This window comes from Cavia porcellus, unplaced genomic scaffold, assembly GCF_034190915.1.
Source record: "Cavia porcellus strain 051 isolate PalLab524CR breed Dunkin Hartley unplaced genomic scaffold, mCavPor4.1 scaffold_36, whole genome shotgun sequence".
Taxonomy (NCBI): domain Eukaryota; kingdom Metazoa; phylum Chordata; class Mammalia; order Rodentia; family Caviidae; genus Cavia; species Cavia porcellus.
In genome coordinates, this window is record NW_026947519.1 from 1,070,188 (window position 1) to 1,093,685 (window position 23,498).

At 37.9% G+C, this 23,498-nt stretch overlaps 1 pseudogene; it reads left to right on the plus strand.

Annotated features, from left to right (window-relative positions):
• LOC134474713 (ubiquitin-like modifier-activating enzyme 1 Y) overlaps positions 1 to 23,498 on the plus strand; it is a 38,340-nt pseudogene that overhangs the window by 11,978 nt on the left and 2,864 nt on the right.

The window sequence follows — 23,498 nt, forward strand, 5'->3', positions numbered from 1 at the left end:
TGGCAAAGGTGAAAGAATTTGTTTGGAGGAGAAGGCTGCAGAGCACTATGCTCCTGAATGGGGACAGAGGCCACATGAAGTTCCAGAATGGTGGCAATGTAGAGAAGCTTTTTCTCACCATCAGGCAAACAGATCCCTGAGATCCAGGCAACTGACTCCTACAGCCAAGAGAGAGGAAAGCCTGGCTACTACTTCAGCTGGCAGCAGACCTTGGTGTCATCCACAAAGTGCTGATTTTAGGTGCAAGGAAAATGCACATATTCTGAGGGTTAGACAGCTTTCACATCGATTGCAAAGGGCCTGGCAGGCCATGCACTGTGCCCCTGAGAGGGCAATTTATAAAGATGTAAAGGTGAAGCTAAAGAGTGGAGACTCTGCAGTGGAGACCCCAGAAGTATGGAAAAGCCAGGAACATCAGTGATTCAAGGAAAGTTTCAAAAAGCAAGCAGAGAGGATTTAAGAGAAAAGCTGCAGGAATTGAAATCACCAGAAGTGCCATGGGGGTGGAATCACCCAAGCCCTTTGGAGCTTGTAACCAGATTGCTTCAGATGCTGAGCATAGAACTCTAAGACTTAATGTTTGTCCTGCTGGATGTTTAGTTTGCTTTGTTTCTAATGCTTTATATTCCCCTGTTTGTAACTTTTGGAATGGTAACATTTATCTTGTGCCTTTGCATTTCAGTAATGTTTAACCTTGCTTCATTTGTACAGGGGGTTACAGTTAAGAGTTTGCCATAGATATCAGAGGAGGCTTTGGACTTCGTCTGTTCAGCAATGCTGCAACTTAGGACTTTGTCAACTCTTGGAGGTGACTAAATGTCTTTTCTATAAAGGATATACATGAGTCCTGGGGGCCAGGTGTGGAATGTCCTGGTTTATGTCTGTGTCCCCCAAGCCTCATGAGTTTGAATTGTGCATTTGTTATTCATTCACTGTCTGGTGCTTGGATTGATAGTTTCAGTGCTCCACCTACAAAGGGGAGGAGCCAGAATGTGGTGTAATGGCAGGAAGAATGTTTGTCTTGCTGTTTGCTGGTTCCAGCTTGCTGCTTTGTAGTTGCCATGAACTGTGGCCCAGCCATGCTGCCTGGCTTGGAGCCAACTGAGTGTGGACTGAAACCTCCAAAAACGGTAAGAAATAAACCTTTCCTTCCCCAACTTTGGCTTCAGATATTTTACTCAGCGAGTAAAAGTTGACTAAGACAGCAGCCTACGCTCAGGTCTCTCTGCCCCTCAAGGTCAACCTACTGAAGGCTTCACTGCTAGGGCACACCTCCAGGCACTGGTTCCTGGTTTGGGCTAGCCTACTGGGTCTTAGTCTGTGGCATCACCCAGGCCAAGTGCTCCCACAAATCCTGCTTGAGAGGGGAATATGCAACTAACGTCACTGCAGCATTCTGTTCTGGCCAGTGTGCCTGGTCCCAGAATGTCCTCTTTTGGAGCCTCCTTATCTATGGAGGGGTCCCTGTTCCTCTCACTCACCACAGGTTGATGCAGGGCTCCCTGCCAGTCCCACTCTCAACTCCATTTGCTGATTACTGCTCTCAGAGCTTTCACAACTCTGTCCCTGCTGTGCCAATTCAGAAGCAGCAGGAGTGGCAGGAAATTTAAATCGTGTGGGTTCTCCAGCTTTGGTGCTGAGATTTTATCTGTTCCAGTTATAGCATCAGGATTGCATTTCCAATTAGTTTCTCTCAGCTTACTTTGTTGATGTGTCAGCAGGTATATCTCCCCTTGCTTAGGACTCCATTCCTGGATTCTAAGCTGGTTATCTCAGAGAGCCTCCATAACTGCTGTTATCTATCTACCATATTCTCCCAGATGTCCCTATCATTGGTTTTTAAGTTAGGACTAAAATGTTGAGGAAATCTGAAGAGCCAACTTTGGGAAGTTTTGATTTTTCACTCGCAGCATCAGTTCTTTTATTACTGGTGGTAGTTGTCTGTCTGCTTTTGCCTGTCTTTCTGTGTATGCCTCTCTCTGTGTCTTACACAGAGACCCTTGGGAATGAATTCAGTATCTACACATTGAGATACATCCCCCATGCCTTTTTGTTGACTATGTTGCCCCCTTGATTTGTTTGCTTTTTTTTTTTTTTTGCAGTGGGCTCAGGAGAGTAGCCAGCAGAAAATGCCAAGCAACATCTCACGTGTCACACATACATTACTGTCTCCTATCTACTGGCTAAGATATGCTGTCTGTGCCCTTCCCTCCTAGAACCACTAGACACTAGGCCAAGCTTACAAGTTTCATCAGCTTCTTGCATGCATGAGCCTGTTCCAGTGTGTTGGGTGTGAGTATGGTGGGAGTGGCTTTGTAAAGGACAAGAAGGATTTTCTGTCGCCTTTGTCTGAGCCTGTGAAGTAATCTAGCTGTTTGCTTTCTTCAGTTCCTGACAAGGACCCCAAGTTCTTGGATCAGACACTGGGGCTAGCAGGCATCCAGTATTTGGAGGTGGTGCAAACTATGCAGCACTGCCTGGGGCAGTAGCAACTACACACCTGAGTTTACTGTGTGCCCTGGGCCTACCACTACTGACATACAAAATATTCTGATGACATTTAGCAACTGCTGCACAATTTTCCTCCCTACCATATATTGTACATTTCCTATTTTTGTTATTTTAACATTTAAGCAAGAGTTTTTTTTCCTAACAACTGGGAAGTTAATTGATGCCTTCAACATTCCTTCCTCTAGGTAGTCTTGCTCTCAGAAACACCCTAAGGGTTTATGTTTGATTACTCAGCCATTGTTTTTTGCAAACATCTATTTTTGTCCCATTTCCCATTTCTCAATGGGAAGTAACAGATTACTGTTACTTCCTCTTCAATGGCGTGCATTCAGTGGCACTGATTTCCAGTTAGAGCTATAATTACACTCTACAGGGCAGACATTTTGGACTTAATAATACACTTAACTGGTGTGGATTCATGTTCCACATCCTATTTAACATTAGGACAAGTGATGTATGTTGTTTCTGTTACACAGTAGTATATATATGTAGAGCTGGATTAGTGATGTGTTACAGGAGTTGTGTGAGGACTTGGTGTAATAAAGGACACTACTGATTAATCTATAAGTGTTAACTTGATGTGTGTTTGGCACAAAGTGAAATTGGAAGGCTAACCATTGAATGATGAGGCAGACTTCCCCAGACATTTTTTTTCCCTCCTAGCTCACAGTTCAGGAGCACTGTTCTGGTCTGGATCCAAACACTGTCCACACCCACTGACCTTCGATGTAAACAATGTTAGGTCTTTTTCCTGGGTGGCTGAGAACTGAGTGAGACTCCCATAATCTAGGTCAACTTTTTCACTTTTCCACATCCTGTCTTCTTCCAGTCTCTACCCCTGGACTATGTGACAGCTGCTACCAAACTGTTTGCCCAGATGTATGGGCTGACAGGGTCTCAGGACCAAGCCACTCTAGCCACACTTCTGCAGTCCATTCCAGTCCCCAGATTTGCTCCCAAGTTTGGTGTGAAGATCCATGATTCTGATGAGGGGCTGGAGGACAGCAGGAGCTCTTTTGGTGAGGGCATTTAGCTGTTTGGGCAAGAGTCACTGCTCTGCCTCTAGTCTGCCCAGCCATACTTCCACTTTCATTAGACTGCTGTTGGGCAGCCTGTGTGACTGTAGGCCTGTGTGCCTGACATTCCCTGAACACCATGCCTTGAGCCTCTGCTGTCTTCTGTGTCAAATGTGAGAGTAGTGAGATAAATTCTGTCACTCCTTTCTTGTTCCTTTTGTGGATCACAGGAGAACTGTTAATTCATTCTCTGGTGTTTTCCTGACTTCTGTCCTTTGGTCTGTTTCTTTAGGATACATTTCACCGATGAAAATGGCGTAGTGTTTCTGTGAATGGTCTTTCCTTTGGTACTTTGCTTTTCTCTCTCCCCCATTTCTCCCTTTTCCACACTTGTATCTCCTCAGACTTTGAATGGCTTACATGTTCCCCTGGCTATGTGTCTCATGTTCCATATATTTGTTCATGCCTATTGTTCTCTCTGTCTCTCCCTGATTTGTTTGTTCTCTGAGTATCTATTTTGTCTTTGTATTTCTCATCTTCATGTATTTTTTCTAGTGACTTCTTCTTGTTTCAGCATGTATTTATCCAGGTGTCTCCCCTTTTTGTGTTTTATCCTGTGTTATCCTCTACACATAACCATATCTTTGCACTTGTCCCATTCTGTCCTTTTCTTCTAAATTTCAATCCAAGTATCAGATTCTGTAATTTTTTTCTATGGATTTTCCTGCAATTCCTCTCAATAATTACTTTTCCCCCAGCTGCTCAGTCCTACATTTACTTCCTTATCCTCTCATTCTTGTGTCATGAATTATTCTTCCTTGTCTCCTGCCTAATCTTAAATTTTATTTGTGTATATTCTGGCTGTAGGGATGACCCCAGGACTTTGTTGGTGCTAGGGAAGTCCACCGTGACTAGCTGCATCCATATTCTTCTTTCTTTTATATATATTTTTTCATTCTGTGTATTCTGTGAAATTGTGATAAGAACACCCCAGATTTGTCATGTTGGCTGTAGCTCTGAGTTCTGTCCAATAATACTGTTGATTGACAATGTTGTGCAGTCTTTATCTTTTTATCTGCGCGCCTAAAAATGTAGACTGCAGTGTGGCTTGGTGACAGTGCTTGTCTAACATGCTTGACCTCCTATGTCCCGTGCCAAACACTCAAACAAAAACAGAACAACAGGGTAAAACTCTGCATTTAACACATTCTTCCCTTCCTTCTCTCACCACCATCTCTGGAAGCTATCATTAACTTTTTGTGAGTTTGATTATTCTGGGAATGACATATTTGTGGAAACAAACACTGTTTTACATTTTTGCATTTGTCTTATTTCATAGAGTATCTTGTCTTCATTTGTATACAGATACACACACACACACACACACACACACACACACACACACACACACACAAGCACACACACCTCAGTCTCCGTAAGGTTCATATTTTGTAAAATAGGTCAGTGTATTTTCCACTTAAGGCTAATGATACAGCATTAAATATTTATTTGTTGATGGATCTTTCATTTGTTTCTGCCTACTGGCTACTGTGAGTAGAGCTATGTTGTTTCTTAATATTATCACCTGTTTCTAAGTATCGCCAGAGTTAGTGTCTCTGTATTCCTCATACCTGGATTTGATGTGTTTTTCCATAGACTTTCTGTCGCTCATTCCCATGATGCTACTTTTCAGATCTTTTATGACTATGGAATATTCTGCTGCACTGTGGGCTCTTGATATTTACCTCAGACTCTTGTTTTTACTCTGGGATTAGCAAAGTTGGTAGTGTTCTTTCCTGTCTTGTAAATGACAGCCACTGGCAGGAAATGTCCCAGCCACCTGGGATACTTGCCAGTCCAGCCAGTCTCCCTAGGTTCAAGAGGAACCCCACTGATGTTTTTTATTTAAAAAAGAGAAAAGTCAGACAAGAAAAACAAAGGGCAAAAGGCATAAACAACAATAGCAGGTTCAAAACAATAAAATACAAGTCTTCAAAAACAGAATAAAAGAAATTTAACAATGATTGTTATATTGTATATTGTTCACTTTTATCAGATATATAGAAGAAAATAGAAAACAGAAAAGGAGTACATAACGATAACAAATTCAAAAAAGTTATCATTATAGTATCAAAAGTTGTTACATTTCTCATTATCATCTTAAAAAATAGTTGCCAAAGTCACAAAATCAAAGCATGAATAGGGCTAGACACTCAAATGTTGATAGTCTAAATCTTTATATGCAATGTAACAACAGAGATTCAGTAATATGGTCATCTATCTTACACACTGTACATACCTTTATACTCTTTAGAGTACTTTCCTTCCCTTTCACTTTCACAGTATCTATTGTACTTTTGGGATCACATTATTCTGTCAATTTTTATTGTTTCTTATATGAGAGAGGCAATGTTATATTTACTCATATTAGTCTTGTATGTTTAACCAATAAGGTTAATTCAAATTGCCTCCATTTACCTATAAGTGCCTTAAAATAATCCTTTTTATAGCTGAGTAGTATTCTATTGTATAAAAATACTACATCTTTTTCATCCACTCTGCAGGTGATGGGAATTTTGGTTGTTTCCAAGATTTAGCTATCACAAATTGTGCTGCTATGAACCTGGATGCACATATATCTCAGTGACATGACATTTTCAATTTTTCTGGGAAAATATCCAGAAAGGGATTAGCCCAATTGAATGGAACTTCCAATCGTGGCTTTTTGAAGAATCTCCATACAGATTTCCATAGTGGTTGCATCAATCTGTACTTCCACCAACAGTGAAGAAAAGTACACTTTTTCTCTGTATCTTCACCAATGATTGTTACCAGTTGTTTTCTTGATGGCAGCCATTCTTTCCAGGTTGAAATGAAATCTCAATGCTGTGGTCATTTGCATTTTTCAAATGACCAATGGTGGTGAACATTTCATCATGTATTTATTTGCCATTTGTATATCTTTATATGAGAACTGTGTGTTCATTTCAGATACTCATTTTTGGAGAAGGCCTTTGAATTTGGGGGGCTTGATATTTTCCAGATTTTCATATGTTCTGGATAGAAGTCATTTATCTGAAGGATTGTTTGCTAAAATTCTTTGCCATTCTTTGAGTTATCTTTTCAAATTGTTGGTCATTTCTTATGAAGTGCAAAACTTTTTTTAGTAATATGAGATACTAAGTGTTGACTCTTTGAAATATTTCCCATGCTGTTTGTGTTTTATTCATGGAATCTCTCTCTATCCTATGTTTTCAAGGTTTTTATCTACTTTATCTTCCAGTAGATTTAGTGTTTCTGTTTTATTATTTATATCCTTGATCCATTTTGACTATAGTGTTGTGTATGGTGATAGGCATTTTCAGTGTTTGTTATGTGGAATGCCAATTTTTCCATCACCATTTATTAAAGAGGCTATCTTTCTTCCAGGAAACATGTTTAGCACTTTTGTCAAATATAAGGTGGCTGAGTGTCTTTGTAGTAGTGTTTGTGTCTTCTAGTCTGCTCCATTGATCCTCAGGTCTATTTCATTGCCATGATGATTTTATTCCTATGTGTTTGTAGTATAGTTTTAAGTCAGGAATTGAGATGCCTCCTGCCTTGCCTTTGTTGTCCAGAATTCCCTTTGCTGTTCTAGGTATCCTCTGTTTCCAGATGAATTTTAGAAATATTTTCTCTAGGTCGGTATGGTATTTTGATGGTATTTTGATTAGGATTGCACTGAATCTGTATTGGCACAGTTTTGGAAGCATGGCCATTTTCACAATCTTGGTTATTTCTAACTAAGAGAAAGGAATATCCTTCCATTTTCTATTATCCTCTTCAATGTCCTTATTTAGAGTAGTAAAATTTTCAACACATAGATCTTTTACATTCTTGTTTAGGTTGATTCCTAGGTATTTGATTATTTTAGATTGTATTGTGAAAGGTGATATTGTCATAATTTCTCTCTGTCAGTTTTTATTTTGTTTATTTTTTGTACAAAAATGTTATTGATTTTTGAATGTTGAATTTGTATCCAGCTACATTGCTGAATTTTTTTATTTATGGCAGTATATTAATGGAGTTGTTGGGTTCTTCTATGTAGAGTATCATGTCATCTGCAAATAGTAATAATTTAACTTCTTTTTAAATTCTTATTCTTTTTATTTCTCCCTCTGGTCTGATTGCTCTGGTTAATATTTCTAGAACTATATTGAATAACAGTGTTGATTGTGAACATCCTTGTCTTGTTCCTGATTTTAGAGTGAACGCTCTCAGTTTTTGTACATTTTGTATAGTGTTGGCTGTTGGATCATCATAAATGGCATTGATGTAATTGAGCTATTTCTCCTATTTCAAGTTTCTGTGGGGCTTATATCATAACAGGTGTTGGACTTTGTCAAAAACGAGGATTGCTTTTCTTTCATTTCAGTGAAGAGTTTAAGGAGTATTAGCATTAAATATTCTCTAAATTACTTTAGAATTCAGTCATCAATACATCAGGACCTGGGATTTTCTTTGTTGGTAATTTTTCATCATGCTTTCAATTTCAGTAGCTGATATTGGGTTATTCAAGGTTGTATCTTCTTGATTGAGCTTTGGTAGTTCAAATGTTTCTAGGAATCTATCCAATTCCTCTCTATTTTCTATCCTATGTGAGTAGCGATTTTCGAAGTGTGTGTTCATGATCTTTTGAATTTCCATGGGGTCTGTAGTAATTTATCTCTTTTTAGTCATTATTTCATGGATTTGAATCATTTCTTTCTTTTTCATGATAAGGTTGGCTAGAAGTTAATCAATTATGTTTATGCTCTAAAAAACCAGCTCTTTGATTCATTCTTTGCATTGCTTTTTGGTTTAAATGCATTAATCTCTACTCTAATTGTTACAATTTCTTATCTTATATGAGCTTTGCATTTGACTTGTTCTTTCTTTTCTAGGAGCTTGAGGTGTAGCATTAGTCTATTTATCTTTGCTTATTCTGTTTTCTTGATGTGACAATTAACTGCTATACATTTTCCTTATAGGACTGCATTCATTGCATCCCATAGGTTACAGTATGTATGTCTGCATTTTCATTGTATTATATGTTCTTTAATTTCATTTATAACCCACTGGTTGTCCTAAAGGTTTGTATTTAATTTCCATGTATTTATTCAGGTTTTACAGGGGGTTTTTGCCACTGATTTTCAATTTTAGTGCACTATGATGTGATATTATGCATGGGATAATTTCACTGCCTTTGCATTTAATTAGGAATGTTTTATGAGTTAATATATGGTCTGTTTTGGAGAATGTGCCATATGCAACTGAGAAGAATATATATTCTGATGTGTTTGGGTGAGCACTGTGTCCATTCATTCACAGGTGTGATTCATTTCTGTTATTTCTTTGCTGGCTTTTTTGTAGTTGATCTCTTTGTAACAGTGAGATGTTAAGGGCACCTATTATAATTGTGTTCTTTGTTTTTCATCCATTAGTGTTTGTCTTATATAGTTGGGTGCTTCTGTATATGTTGCATATATATTTATAATTGTTCTTACTCTTCTGGTTTTCCATTTATGAGTATTTAGTGTCCTTCTTTATCTCTTTTAATCATTTTAGGTTTGAATTTCATTTTTTCTGAAAGCAGTATAGCTATCCCTGCTTTTTTCCTAGGTTCCTGTTGCATGCAATACTGTTTTCCATCCCTTGATTTTTAGCCTATGAGTTTCTTTTTGAGTCAGATGTGTTTCTTGTATAGAGCACTCAGTGGGGCTCTGTTTTTTGATGCATTATTTCAACCTGTTTCTTAGACAGGTGAATGGAGCCCATTTACATTTATGGATATCACTGATAGTTACTGGCTTTACTTTGCTGCATTATGTTACTGCTGTTGGTTTTCTGTTTTCCTCCCCTGCTTAATTTATTATCCAGGCTGGTGGTTTCTTTCTGTTGTTGTTCTGGGAACTATGGTGATTTTTTTTTATCTCTTTCTAGTATGTCTTTCAATATTCTTTCTAGGGTTGGCTTGGTAGATATGGATTTGTTCTGTTGTTCTTTGTCATGGAAGTATCTTGTTTCTCCATTAAATTTGAAAGAAAGTTTTGCTGGGTACAACAGTCTGGATTGAAAGTTGTTTTCTTTTATCAGTACTGGGGATCAAACTCATGACCATGTGCTTTCAAAGCAGGTGCTTATACTGCTGAGCTAAATCCCCAGCCCCAAAAGTTTTCTTTTAGGGCTTGGAATTCTTCACTCCAAGTTCATCTTAATTTGAAGATTGTGCTGAGAAATCTGCTATGATTCTAATAGGCTTTCCTTGATAGCTGAGCTTTTCTTTGATAGCTTTTGGTACTCTATTTTTATGCTGTATGTCTTGGATCTTAATTATTATGTATCTGTGTATAGATCTATGCTGGTTATGACAGTTTGGCATTCTATATGCCTCATTTAATTGTATATCAGATTTTTCCATCATTTGGGGAATTTTCTTGTGTTACTTCTGTGAACAGCTTGATTACGTCCTTTGTGTTGTCTCCTGCATCCTCTCTGATGCTTATTAATCTTACATTGTTTCTTTTGGTTAAGTCTTGAAGCTGCTGGATTGTCATCATGCTGCTTTTTTTTTTTAAGAGGTTCTATTTTTTCATGGTCACTATCGATTATCCTGTCCTCAAAGACTGAAATTCTATCCTCAGGTTCATTTAAGTGGTTTTGAAGCTTTCAATAGAATTCTTTTTTTTTTTCTTGTACATATCTTTGAATTTGTTTGATGGATTCTGCTTGTTTTCTACATTGTTCATTCAAAGTTTCAATCAATGTCTCATGCCCCTTTGTTTTGTATCTGTTTCTTCCGTAGGTATATTGAGCAAATCCTTTACTAAATTTGTTATTTCTGTGTTTACATAATACATTACTTCTAATTTGATTTCCTCTATAGCCTCATCAATTTATTTCTTTACTTCATTTGCTATCTCTTCAGAGATTTCTGGTGTATGACTTTTAAAGTCCTCCATTTCGCTGTCATCTCTTCTTGCACCTGATGTACTTTGAGATTGCATTTTTGTTTTTTGTTTTGTTATTTTCATCTTCTGAGCCAATATCTGGTTATTTAATCTCAATAGTCCCAACTGTGGATTCTGTATGTCCCAGGTTCCTATGTGTGGTTGATGTCAGCCTAGTTGTTGGGTACATTGACTAGTACCTCCCAGGGTCCTCCATCTAGGTGAGAGGCCACTGAGTCTCCTGTCAAACCAGCACTAAAGTTCAGTGTCCTTGAAGGGAGACTGGGGGGCCAACATTCAGAGCACTTTGGATCTAAGACATGGGGAAAGTAGCCGAGGGCTACAGGTTGAGCCAGAGTGAGAGTGGTGATTCTATGGGGCAGCACATAGGAGGAGCATGCTGGGTTAATGGCATGGCTCAGCAGCCTGAGCCAGGAAGGAGCCCAATGTTCATCTTCTGTGCAGTGGGAGTGGGAGGGTGCTGATGAGACAAATCTGGCACAGCTGCCTGAGCTGGAGTGAGCTTGGTGGTTTTCCTCCACATGGTAGGGCTGCTGGTGGTTGGGGATGCTGAGGAACTCAGGCAGGCCCAGCATCATGAGCTGGGGCAGAGCTTGGTGGCTTCCTCAGCATGGTACCTTCCATTGTGTGGCAGCAGTGGGAATGCACTGAGGGGCACCGGCCACCCCAGCAGCCAAGCAGGACTGAAGTTTGGTGTTCTTCCTCCATTAGGCAGGCCCCATTGACTTTGAGAAGATGCTGAATATGAATGCTGTGATGGTTTTGGTGGGTGGATTGACAGCGGTGTAATCTGTGGCCTTTGTCAGGCTTACAGGTCTTCTGTGGATCTGATCATTTTGTATGTTTTGGATACTTAATGTGCATGGAATATTTATGTGTCCCCAGGAAGCAGAGAAACTTTTCTTCAGTGGACCCTCTCTGCCATTAGCAAATTTCCCTACTCCTCCCAACAAGATGATGACAGCAGCTTCCATATGGATTCCATCATAGCTGCATCCTACCTTCAAGAAGAGAACTAAGGAATTTCTTCTGCTGATGGGTATAAGGTAATGTCAGTCATAATCCCACATTTCATCCTTTCCAAGATTGAGTTTCCCACATTTGGTCTCTTCTAGAGGCCCTCCCCACTTTACCAGTGATCATTCCTGTTCATTTCTTATCATATAGAGCAAGATGATTGCAGGAAAGATCATCCCAGTCTTTGCAATGACAAAAGCAATTATAGTTGGCCTTGTGTGTCTGGAGCTCTACAAAGTGGTATGGACACCAGCAGCTTCAGTTCTATAGGAACACATGCACATTAACAATACAGATAGGCCAAAACAATTCAACACTTAAGACTTCCACTAAAGTAAGTTACACCCCTGTAGACTTTGTTCATGATAGACTATAGTTTCTCTCTATCTCCATCTCTGTCTCTGTCTCTCTCTCTTTCTCTGGGTCTCCTTGTCCCTATGCTCTTTTGTTTACAATTTGTTTTTATATTCAGTTTCTCATTTAACAGAATCCATGGGATATTAAATTTGATGTGACTTACACTACTTATTATCATGGTCTCTAAGGTCTTTCATTTACCTATAAATTATCGAAATTTATTCTTATGGCATAATAGTACTCTGTCATACATAAATACCATGTTTTCTGTAGTCATGCATCTGTTGATGCACCCATAGCTTGCTTCTAATATTTAGCCATTATGAGTTATTACTAAAAAGTTGGATATGAATGCTTGCAGCCATAAATCTTTACTCTTTGAGGAAAAGCATTAGATGGATGAAATGGAATTTCTAGTTTTAGAATTTTGAGGAATCTACAGCTTGCTTTCTATAATGCTTGTACCAGTTTATACTCCACACAGAAATGAAGTGTTTCCTTATCCTTCCAGCCCCTCAAATCTTGGTGGTTTTAATTTGCATTTCTTTGATGGTCAGTGAATTGATTACTTTTCTAAATAAACTGGTCATTTATACTTAAAGATGCCCTTTTTATTATGTTTGTCTTTAAATTGGGGAATGTTTTTAGCTTCTGAACTTCATAATTTTTTTCCTTCTGCTAGTTTTGGATTTAAATTGTTCTTGTTTCTCTACGACATTGACATACATCAATAGGCTATTTATTTGAACTCTTGTTTCTCTGATGAAGGATTTCAGTATTATAAACAGCATTCCTAGCATTGTTTACAGTGTGATCTACAGATTCAAATTATTCCTATAAGCCTTGGCTTTACAATAATAACAATGATAGTCAATATGAGTAGAGGTCACTTTATATAAAATGATGTTTCTTCGAAACATATTACCTGCTTTTCATGAACATGTTTGGTCTTCAGACCTGTAAAATTACACAATATTTACAGGACATTGCAAATATTTCTAGATTATCTAAATCACTAAGAATGTCCAGTGGGTGGGAAGTTGTGAATTTTGTAGCAAGTCTACTGACAAAAAGATCTTGTGATTTACACACTCCTGTGGTTTATATATTTCAGAGCCAATGTAGTTCATAGTTTCTTTTCCATCAAGTCCTTATATTTGTAATGAATCTTTACCAAGTGGGAGCAAATAGGACCTTCTTCTATTCTGATACTTAAATTTTAAAAATAAGTCAGTTTTCCTCCCTATTATAATAAAAACAAGCTTTGCAAGAAGCAGCCAACAGATATTGCTGAACTTTTCCACAACTGTATCCTGTTCCCTTATGACATATTTCCAGGATCATAAATAATTATTCAGGTTCTATCAAAAGTTCTGAAAACACAATACTCTCTTCCTTTTTAAAAAAAAATATATTTGTCTATGGGACCCTAAAGAAGAACCAATAAAGAAGCCAGTAGAAAGGGTTCTGATTTTCAGTGCTAATAAAAACTGATCTGTTCAATTTATTTTAAGATAACAAATATGAAGATACTTTTGCTGTTATTGTTGATACTGTGATTTGTGTTTTCTTAAGAAACTACAATTTGAAGTTTTCTTTCTTTCACACAAGCAAATTTTCTGAAGTGCCAAAAAGTTATTTGCTAATGTAAAATGAAAATACAGTAAGAATTAAAATGGAGTTGATTAATTACATATCTAAAATGTGTTTTCATAGTTTTACGGTATATTTTGACAGTGCTTTTGTTCATTGTAGTGTGATCAGATGTATGCATGGGACCAGTCTGATGTATATGGTTTCAGGCAGTCTATTTTTAAAAATTAAGTTAAAAACACATTGACAATAATATCATCATTGTAAACATTTATCTGATTTTTGGAGAGACTTCCTTGTTCCTCTGAGAAAACTTACAGTTTGTTTTTGTTTGATGTAACATTCTATAGCTATCTAATAAATCCGTGATTTTAAGTTTTGTTTCAACTCTGACTTTCCTTGTTGACTTTTTTTGCCTAGTTGATGTGACCATTTACTTGTGATGGTGAGCTGCAGAAGTTCACTATTACAAGTGTACTGGAAATCTCACTTATCATTTCATTTTCTTCTCACTTCTCTTCACATTTTCTCTGTGAATTTGCATGTTTCAATAATCAGTGGACTTTTTAAAATAATTGCTAACGCTTCTTGTTGAATTTTGCCTTATCCAATATGTTCTGGTGATGATCTTTCCTGAAAAGACACAGGGACATCCAAATATATTGAATTCCAGATGGCAATTCCTGTTCTTTTCATGCATGGGATACTGTTTTATATCCTTTGAGTTTTAAAATCAGTATACTTTTGAACTTAATGTGTCATTTTGTTTTTTAATTTAATCTTTCTATGCTTTTTGATTGGAAATTTGGGATCAAGCACATTGAAAATTCCTGAAAGAGGTTACCTTTTCCCTGATTTGACCCTTGCACTACTCAGTCATATATTTTCCCTTTTGCATAACTCTTTATCTCACTGTTTGTTTATTGTTTTTGATTTATGGGAATTATCAGTTTCATTGTCATATCTAGGATTCCTTGAGAATGTTTCATAGTGTTAGTTTACTGTTCAAAGGTTTCTTAATGTGTTGTGATACTTTATTGATCCATTGGTTTTCAAGGAGGCATTTAACAATTAAGTAATTTAGATTTGTAAGGTGTTATAAGTTTAGGACATTTGACCATTCTCTCTAGTGCAGATGCTTGAACTGGAGTCACTGACCAGATGCTATTGGAGAGAGCATCCACTGGTCCATTTCATTTCTATATTTCTCCTTGAATATCACCACATTCCCCTATTTTTATTTTGTTTCTGTGGAGGACCAATAAGATGGCTCTTTATGAAAGAAGACATTTGCCTCTAGTTTGACTCATCTTTGACCTGAGCTCACTAGGAAACTGGTCTTCCTCTCTTTTGGTGTGAAGCACTGCAAATAATTCTAGCTGAGGTGCCAATCTGTTGCTTTTCAAGGGAGGCAGTAAGTCCACAATGTCCTATCTGTGGCTCCCTACTACTCAGCACAAGCTTGGCATAGGAATGTCATGCTGTGGTCTGAAACTGAGCCTCAAGAAATACACCATGAGTTCACAGGACATTAAACACTAGACTTTAGAACTGGACAAATCTTAGGATAGTTTCTCAAACTGTGTTAATCAGATTCATCCAAACTTAGAGTCTATCAGTTTCCAGAATCTGTTTCTTTTTCTACATGCCTCTCTGCACATTTGAAAAGGGTGCTATTGTGTCTCTTACCCAGCCTCACGTACAGTATTCACGTACTTCTGGGATTCTCACAGTCACTGAACCCCAAGATACTTCCTCTATATGACTTAATAAATGCAGATTTGACCCTGGGTCATTGCCTTTGTTTGGGTTAAGCTTTGTTCTGAAGGAATTCCAATAACTTTTCCCATCATCTGGACAGTTTCTTCTTACACATTCAGTCTTGCTCTTTCACTGGCCTTTGGCAAGCAGGTAAAAAAACATGGATGGTCCCTTCCCTTTTCCATATTGTAGTGTGCCTCTTTAATTTCTCTGTAGAATTTAAATTTTACATTTTTTTCGAAGTCCCAGATAATTCAGCTTTATCCTGTATCTACCTGCTTCAAGAAATTATTTTAGTTTTAAAGAGGTCATTACTGCTTTATTAAAGAGATACTAATGGTGCATGAATGTAATCCTATGTAGTCCTAAACTGAGAAAGGAGAATTATTTATGAAGTATATCTGGAATGTAGCCCACCCCCAACATCTCGTATTCCACTGTGGAACTATTAGAAAAATTATTAGATTATGGGAGTATATGTGCATCAATAAGGATGTCAATCAGTGATTTCATAGTTGAATACACTAGTTTCAGATGAGGCTTGTTTGGGGAAAAAATGTGTTTGGTTACTTTTCTCTCATTGCTGAGACAAAATCAACCATGAAACTTAAAGAATGAAAGGTTAATTTAGCTCACAGTTGGTAGCAGTTTCAGTCACTAATCAGTTGGCTCCAAAGCATAGTGGCATCAAAGGGAGGCAACAGTTTATGGTAGTGGAGGCAGCAAACATTGCAACAGCAAAAAGGGGAAAGCAAGCCTCATTTGTAGCTTTATATTATAGGCTGGGTGTAGCATTTACATTTCCAATTCTATCTGTACACTAAGAACCAGCTATAGCCTCTAGATTCTAGTAGTGTTACAAAGCTACAGTTCCTTCACCATTTCTACATAAGGCATTGGAGGGACATCCAGACACAAATCATAACAAAGAGTTTTGTTTGAAGCATGACTTGAAAAGCGATTTACACTGCTGCATTCTTTTTTCTGCCTCGTGTTCAGCAGCCCAGTTATCAGCAGTATTTTTCCATCCTGTCCCTTCTGTAAGCTATTTCTTATTGGGCCTAACCAAAAATGATTTATGGTGATGATATGCATGAGAAAAATGTAACTGTCTTTTAAAAAGTTGTGCTTCTTTGGTGTTTTATCTAGGCAGTAAGAAAGAAGCTAAGATTGAAAATGATACTTAAAAATAGGGATATCTCTTTGACTATACCTGAATGTGTGATTCACTATCTTCTGAAACTGGTTTGTGGTAGAATATAGTAATTTGGAGGTGTGGACAAAAGAAAATGCAAAAAAAGAGTGATTACTGAGACACATCAAAGTGTCAAAAGTGGTTTGGACAATGAGATTCATAGTAAAGAGTTTTTGTCATGGTCTATGTCTGTGGCCCCCAGGGATCAGGAGTTTGAATTGTTCATTTGTTATTCGTTCATTGTCTAGTGCTTGTATTGATGGTGTCAGTCCTCCACCCACAAAGCCAAGATGTGGTGTAGTGGCGGAGGTATGTCTTGCTCTTTGCTGGTTTCCACTTGCTGTTTGCAGCCACCATGAACTGTAGCCCAGGCAAGCCCGCCTGCCTGGGAGCCATGGAAGCTTCACATTACCAAAGAATTAGCCTATCTCTTCCTAGGGCTTTGAACAATGTTGAGTATAAAGTGGTGTGTTTCAAGACAGCCAAATATTCAAGATAAGGTGAGCACCTTGAGGATGTTTTAGTCACAGCTACAAAGAACTAGGAGGAGTAGTTAGTAGCAAAAGATTAAAACTTTGGAAATTTTTGTCACAAAGTGATTTATCAAAAAAAGTGGGGACAAATAAAAGAATGGTGCAGAAAGTGTTACCCTTGAGATCCCAGGGAGAGGAGCTAAGTAGCTGATAGGGTCATTTTCCACCACTCCCCTGAACCCAGAGTACCTCAGCAGCTGGGGAGAACATCAGCCTCCCTACCTGACTACCCAGAAGTGCTCAGCAGGTGCTGGGAGCATCACTCACCCCTCCTCCCACATTCAAATAAGCCAATGAGAGCTTTGGTGACATCTCTTGCCAGTAGATGAAAGAATGAGCTTTGGCACCCCCCTACCATATCCAGAAGAGCACAACAAAATGGTGAGAGCAACGAGAATCCTCTTCTACCAAGAGGATACCAGTGGATCAACAGGGGTCTTGGTAACCCCTTTACCCCAACTGGAGAGATTGAGTGGGCAGCCAAGTGTGTGGCTGAGTCCTCCCCCAAGAGCACCTTGTTGGGCCAGTAAGAGCATGAGTGAACAATATTCCACTCAGATGATAGTGAGTGTGCTGGTTAGAGTGTCTTGAAGCCTCCCCATAGCTGGAAGAAGCCAGTTAGGCCTATAAGACCCTCAGTCACACAGAAAGGCCTTGGATGGGCTGCACTCTGTGTCTGCCAAACTAGGAGTGTCTGAATCAAAGGAAAAAAATAGGAGCTAAGGGCCGTTTCACACCAATATTCTTTGCTAACCAGCTGAGAAAAAAAATCCATGACTCACACAACTGGACCTGCAGGAGAAATTTTCTTATTTCTGACATGAGGATACAGTGAGACAAGTAGTGGTTCAAATTTTATAATTACTACATTTTAATTTACATGCACAATCAAAGTGTGGTTAAAATACAATGTGTGTAAATTTAAAACTTTTATTTTTAGTGAATTATGCACTGTGATCAATTCTTCTCAAAATCTTTCCTGTTCCTTCAAAAACATGGTTTGACCCATCATTTCTATGTTCTGAATCTTTTCTGCAACAACATTCATATGAGTTTCTTCACTTTGAAGTCTCCCTTGATATGCAGAATGCATGGAAACATTACCTTTCATGGTAATTTTGATTTGGGAAAAAGAGCTTGAATGGATCCAAGATATGTTGGAGAAGGTGGATGAAAACACCTTGTGTTTTATCAAGCTGCTTTTATATTCAATTTTGGCAGTGATATTTACAATATCTTCTGCCATGTTGTATGAACATACACATGAAGGAGAACTCTTGACAATTAATCCAGAAATTGGAAAGAATAATGGAATAAGTGTTTGTGAGGAGGAACTGAAGTGTGATTTATATAGTATTCATAATGTGTCTTGTTTTAATAAAATCGTTTACATACTTGTCATACAATTTGATCACCCTTTTTCCTAGACAGGTATGCTATGGAAGGGACCCAAGTCAAAACACAGCAACTATATTTCATATGATCCTTGGAGACCAGTTTAGGAGCCACATAGCACAATCCTTAATTCATTTGAAAAAAACAACTGGATGAGAGCCCAGTATAAAAAGTGTTATGGCTTAGATGTAACCTATCTCCCCTAAAATCTCATAACTGCAGAGGTGTAACTTGTGGAAGGTGATTGGATCATAGAGGTGTTATGTTCACAGCAGAATTCACTCACTAGTGAATTTTATAGTTAAAGGTGGTGATAGGAGTAAGGCCTTACTGGATATGTAGAACTACATGTGAGACTGCATAGATTATATTCCCTTTTGTATCATTCCTTCTCTGTCTGCATTTTGGCAGGTAGGGGCTGAATTTTCCTCCACCCATTTTCCTGTAGCTTGGATCTATCTGTCTCCATGTTGAGTGTAAGTCCCTATACTCAGATTACCTACAGCCAGAAAGAATGCACTCTGACAGGATTCAAATTATACAGACATGGCTTTTATAGTTACTCCTGTAGGAACTTGAAAGCATTTTGTTACAGGTGTGCAGAATAAAGCAGATCTTCTCTTTTCATCCCTAATATAGGAAAAGCAGCTGTCCTTTAAGTTCATTGGCTGAATTCAAATACATCTATCAAGGTTGACCATCTTGAGTGGTGGGTGTGTGATTGGGGGGTGTGGATGAGAACTGCTAGTAAGAGCAGAGGCCTGTGAGAAGGAGTCTGGAACACGAGTCTTTGGTTCTTGTTGTGAGGAAGTGTGTGGTTAGCAAGGGGAAATGTGAAGTTTGAATGGAGAGTTCTTGGTTGTCTTGGAAACTGATTATATCTTAGAAAACGGTTTGTATTCAACATTCCAGAGAGCTAAGCATATTAATATGGTGGGGAAAGAGGATAGGAAGAAGTGGTCAGGTCACTGATACCCATATTTGACAGACGTTGGCCTTGTGCTTGGACAAAAGAGACAGAATCTATCTCTCACACCACAAAACCTCATGTAGCACTTGACTGGGCTTTCCACAGATGGTGAATATGCTGCGTGTGAATCTGGGTTCAAATAAGTTATGACTCATGGAGCGATGCTAGGGTAAAGGCTGTAACCCCTGGGTGTGAGTGCCATCCACCCCAAGAGTGGGTAGCCTATACATGATATACCGAAGATAAAGAGAGCCACTGCTTATCACATGTTCTCATTATTTGTTTGCTATTTTGCTGGTTTGCTTCACACCATGAACTATTTTTTCAGCACCTGTCTGCCATCCCACCCTGCTTTAGAGCAGCCTATTAGAAACTGAAATCTCTGCAAAGTGTGAACTAAATAAAGCTTTCCTTCTCGAAATTTGGCTCTCAGTTACTTTATGTCAACAATGCAGACCAACAAACTGACCATCAACTCTGTGAGCCAATGTATACACCTCTTTTTTACATTCCAGGTGTAGGTATTCTGTTAAGTATAATTAAACTGCCAAAGACACAAAGCTTAGACATGAACTATCCATGGTTTGCATAATTTAGTGAGATATCAAATAATCAAATCAGCTTAATTTTATATATTTTATTTTATATAGTAACTTCTTATATAGTAACTTCTTTTATATAGTAACTCATAGCCTTAACATCAAAAAAGCATTCACATTAAATCAGAGGTCTTTAAATAATTTAGTACAACTATGATGTTAGAGTCAAGGAACTATAATGTCTTAGGATTTGTCTCTATTAGATTTTTATTTAATGCTTCTATAGCTATGTATTTGCTGCCAACTTTTTGCATACCATGTAGGCAATTGATATTTGCAGATAGGATGATAATATGAAAAATTTTCTGACCTTATCTTTTAATAATTTTGTACCACAGTGATTTAATATTAACTTTTAAAGTTCACATGTGACTTTCTAGGTGTATTGGAATAATAAATATATTCTGCGTACAAACTTCTTGGTGTTAGAGACCTTACATCCACATTTAAGTAAGTCATAGCATCTCTAATAGATCTTGGTTCTGGATATGCAACATGCAATGTCTTCTGAAGCAAAATCCTCTGGCAAACAGTGGCTCATAGCTAAAATAAAACATTCAACCCTTTGTGTAAGTATACTTACTGGCACAGAGACAGGCTAGCAGAACTGAGAAGCCACAACATATACAAAGACAAACTTATTGTTCTTTGGTTCTTTGCAGAAACAGAGTTTGATCTACAAATTTTTAAAAAGTGACACTATGTCTTAATTAATGTGGTTCTATCTGCTACATTAACACAGATGTTGACTTGCTAGAGGAGGTGTTTGCATTACTTCACTTAACATGGTCATTATGGTCATTGTGACTGCTCAACAGCACATGACAAAGTTTCCTGCTTCTTAAGGAAAGAACATTATGTGTGCACCACTTTTAGTTTACTCATTTGTCAGTTGAATGGCAGTTAGATGTTTCCAGAGTTAGCTATTCTGACTTGCACTACTGTAAACAAGGATATGCATGTACTAGTAATGTGTGGTATGTAACATGGAGCAAGGGGATCTCCCAGGATGAATAGAGTTAGACAGACAGTGAGAGAGAGAGAGAGAGAGAGAGAGAGAGAGAGAGAGAGAGAGAGAGAGAGAGAGAGAAAGAGAGAGACACGGAGAGACAGAGAGACAGAGACAGAGAGACAGTGACACAGAGACAGAGACAGAGAGACAGTGACAGAGAGACAGAGACAGAGACACAGACAGAGATAGAGACAGACAGAGAGACAGAGAGAGACAGAAAGAGAAAGTGAGAGAGAGAAAGACAGAGACAAAGACAGAGAAAGAGAAAATGAGGGAGAGAGGCAGATAGAGAGAGAGAGAGAGAGAGAGAGAGAGAGAGAGAGAGAGAGAGAGAGAGAGGAGAGGGCATGCTGCAAGAAATGAGAATTCTAGTTTTATTATTTTCCTTATGCCTCCAATCAGCATTTTTAATTCCATGTGTTCTTATCAAGAGTCATTCAATGTGGGCTGACAGAATATAAGAGTCAATTGACCTTTTCTTCACCACAACAGTGACATAGAAATTTCCATGTTCTAGCTGGTAATTTCTGTATCTTTTGAGCTGTGTCAATTTACTTCATCTCCCCAATGATCTATTTATTTTTCTCATTCTTTCTTTAGATGAATACAACATCTAGATACTTAGCATTTACATTGGATTACATATTATAGGCCATCTGGACATGTGGATGAAATACATATTAATATGTGAGTAGTTATATGGAAATAGCCTGGCATTTTATATTAAGAATTTGAGAAATTATGGATTTCGATATCATTGAGTAAACTAGAACAAATCCACTGATAGTATTGAGAAAGGACTGTAGTCATAGTTTCTCTGGGTATTGGTACTAATAGTATCTAAGTACATAAGTATCAAAGTACCTTAGAAAATCAGCTGTCCAATCTCAAAACACTCTGTGCAAAACAAAAATGGAGACACAAAATAGTTTTTCTTATTGATCAACTCCAGTCTCTGGCAAAAGTTGCACAAAAAATTCCACATCATTGATATAAATATAAATTATTATAACTGCTATGGAAATCAGAGTGTAGAGTTACTGAAGCAATAAAAATGGATACCTGGGGGCTGGGGGTTTAGCTCAGTGGCATAAGCACTTGCCTTGAAAGCAGGCAGTCGTGAGTTCAATCCCTGGTACCAATAAAAAGGAAAAAGACAAAAAAAAATGGATACCAATTATTTGAACCATCTCTACTTTCTGGTGTACATTTTGTAAACTGGAGTCAAAAAATTAGATGGCTACTTCCATATCCATACTGCTTGCAGGATAATTCAAAATAAACTAGATATAGAAAAAGCTCTAAATATATAAATAAAGAAAATACAAATATATATGAGTGGAAAATTATTCATATATGTAAACATGAAATATCAGTACATATATGTAATATGAATATATATATATATGTATATTCATATGTGGAATATTTTTATATATGAATATATGGGGTATTATTCTGCCATATAAAAGAGAAGAATTCCAGTATTTGTAAGAAAATGGGTGGTTATGTAATATGGTCTTAATACTGTGCCGAAATGCTACCAGACAAGCAACTATTAATGTTTTGCCTAATGTTTGCAATCTAAAAATGGAAAAAAAAGCAGAATAGAGACTATCATCTGAAAAGAGGAAGATTGTAATATGTTATGTTGTGGAAAAGCATAGAGGGGAGCAATAGATATTATGGAAATATTTATCTTTACCAGCACCACAGAGTATAGTGATAGATGTGATTGGAGTCTATATTTTTATCAACAACCCCCAAATATGACAATTCTTGGGAGGACATATTAATAGATAGTGTCTTGGTTAATTTTCCTTATCTCTGATTCCAGGGGAAAAATACCCAACCTCCAAATTGAAGGAAGGAAAGATTTATTAATTTAGCTTGCAGATTTTGGAGGTTTCAGTCCATAATAAGCAAATGCCAAGGTATTGTGGCAACACTGCAAGGTAGTAGGTAGAAAAGAGTGGAATACAATCTTCTCCTCCTGTCATGGTTTAGCATTGATGGCCCCTAGGCTTCATGCATTTGCATTGTGCATTTTTGATTTGTTCATTATTTAGCACTTGTATTGGGGGTGTGAATGGTTCATTGTCTAGCACTGGCCTGGGAAGGAGGATCCAGGATATAATGTATGGCAGGGAGAAGGTATGTCTCACACTTGTTTGCTTGTTTCCTCCTTGCTGTTTGTAGCCACCATGAACTGTGGCCCAGCGATACCACCCTGCCTTGAAGCCAACTTAGTATGGACTGAAGCCTCCAAAAACTGTGGGAAATAAACCCTTCATTTCCAAATTTTGGTTATCAAGTATTTTGTCTCAGTGATGAGTAAAAAGTAAATAAGACAAAATTTGGTACAAGGAGTGGGACCATTTGTTGTGACTATACCTGACCATACTTTTTGAGAGGTTTTGGAAATGGCTTGTGTGCAGAGTTTGGAAAGGTTCAGATATGCCACCTGGATGCATAGAGCTGGGGAGCTTAGGATGTTCTGTAGAGGAGATTCTGGTCAGAGCTCAGATCAGAGGCTGATAGAAAGCCTAA